Source organism: Amphiura filiformis, chromosome 4 (genome assembly GCF_039555335.1).
Source record: "Amphiura filiformis chromosome 4, Afil_fr2py, whole genome shotgun sequence".
NCBI lineage: Eukaryota > Metazoa > Echinodermata > Ophiuroidea > Amphilepidida > Amphiuridae > Amphiura > Amphiura filiformis.
The window spans coordinates 47,311,591-47,313,896 of record NC_092631.1 but is presented as its reverse complement, the minus strand read 5'-3'; positions in this window follow the sequence as shown (position 1 = coordinate 47,313,896).

Genomic DNA, 2,306 nt, shown 5'->3' with positions numbered 1-2,306 from the left:
CAGTGCAGTAGTTGTAGTCCTTGCCCCTGTAATATACATATCTTACTTGTCACCAATGCGCTATAATTTTTGAGAAAAATGCAAAAATAGGCACAAAATTGGGCAGGGATGTAGTACCCCCTTAAGGATACGATACATGATTTACCGACAAGTGACTCATTTCGGAATGCGATCATGAATTTTGAAGAAGAAAAAAGTTTCCACAGGCTTTGTTGGGATTCGAACCAGCGATTCGAACTTCCTTTGATTACGCTGTCTAGCGCTTTACCGCTCGTCCCACGGTGGCAGTTGAGTGGAGGAGTGTAATGATAAATGATAAATCTCATAAGTCATAATGCAATCTTTAGCCTTTTGTTTACTAAAAAAAGATGCGTTTTGTAAAGTTAGATTAGCCGTTTTATGCATAAAAAGCATGAACGTTTGGGAAAGGTTTCAAACAAATAATAAAGACACTGATGTGATGATGAAATTGCGTAAGTCGGGAAATATCTGCATCGCAATGTTTTGGTTTGGTTTTAGGAATGTGACCTTAAAATTTACGACTTCATGACATTGTCATTCGAAATCAACAAAAGATATTTCAACAGTATATGGCCTCATTCTTTCTCTAGAATGTTTTGTACATGTATGTGAAATAGCTTCAACAATGGTTCGCTGCATAATGGTAAAACAGCCTTGACCTAAAAAAGGGCGAGAGGTACCATATTTACCGATTCAGGCTAAATTTAAAATTGATATAAAACGCTTTGTTTTTGATCGATTACAAAAATTAATTTTGTCATATAAAGAAATTGTGTCTGGCGTGAATTACACTACAGTTTTTTATTCTTAGGGCTCTTTAACTTCTTCAAATAATTGTTTAAATGATAGAGTGAATCCCCTGGCCCTCTATAATTACGCACAAAAGATTGAGTCCCCTTAATAGAACTATGTCAAAATTAACTTCTTTTTGTTTTTAATCTCAAACTTAAACAAAGCCATTTTAGGAGGAATAGAATTTTAGGTTGTAATGATTAACATTCATGTTTCGGCAACTTGCACACATCAACGTCTGCTCAAAACTCTTGAAAATTAAAAGTGTTGACGAACTATGAATTAAGGCATGTTTGTTCAATTTATAGGACATGAATGAGTTCATACAAAGGACATTTATTTTCCCAGGTTTCAAAATAGGCAAAATAAACTCCCTTTGTTTCACAATTGATGTGCATAATTTTTAGAAACATGTTTGTATTAAAAATGTATCAATCTTATTATAGATGTTCTCATCAAATACAACAACTAGTGCAAAAAATAGGCCTTGGTAGGCTTAACTACTGCATCTCTGTAGTCTCACAGCACAGATATGAAGTTGTCAATTTGCAAATGTAGTGCCTACAGCATGAATTAAACATACGTCAGCAATTTCACTTAACCAAGCAGCCAAAATATCACAGACAAAAAGAAAGTTTCAAATGTCAAAATTGGCTCACTGAAGAGTGACTGTACTTGACAATTTAAAAATAAAACAATACACTTACCAAATAGTCCAAATTCATGGTTATAATCCAGCAGCTAAATCCTTACAACATATACATAAGTCCAACAATATAATCACTGTATCCCTTTCCTTGATATGTACAAAATCATTCCCCTCTTGCTAACTGACGTTATATTCCATAAAAAATTAACTCCCAGTGTGGTTAGGGGGTCTAACAGTAGTCTACTGGTATAGCTTCCACCCCTGGATTAGACGTACCATGCTAGGGGGCAACATTAAACGCCCACACTCCTATACATGTACACACACTTTATTGTATGCATGCTATTACGGATAACACTACATAGGCTGGCGAAGAATTTGCCGCGTAACCCAGAAGAGTTAGTCTCCGTATCATATGATCGAGATTGATAACGTATTGTGAATAATAGGATGAGGTCTAATCAGTTGTCATGTATGTGTAAGAGACAAAAGAAAGTGCTAGGACAATGAGTCACTTAAAGCTGCTGATCTCATCCTTTTAATATCTTAAAAAGTTGCCCGAAGTATGAAAAGGAATATAACTTAGTTCCCTAGCATGAGTGATATTAACAGTCCAATACCTACAGAGGAAGTTCAATTTTCACAATGTGTCAATTAACAGGATATACAACTTGGTATGAGATTTGAGTCTGAGTTAAGGGAATACTTTGGTCATTGTACAACATGATGATACCAAAATTAGTCTTTTCCTGTAGTTGTGAAAAGAAAATAATTGAATGAATTGTCATCCATAGATCCAGCTTAATGAATCATTGTAACAGAAAAGATTGTCCTTAGAGTTAGA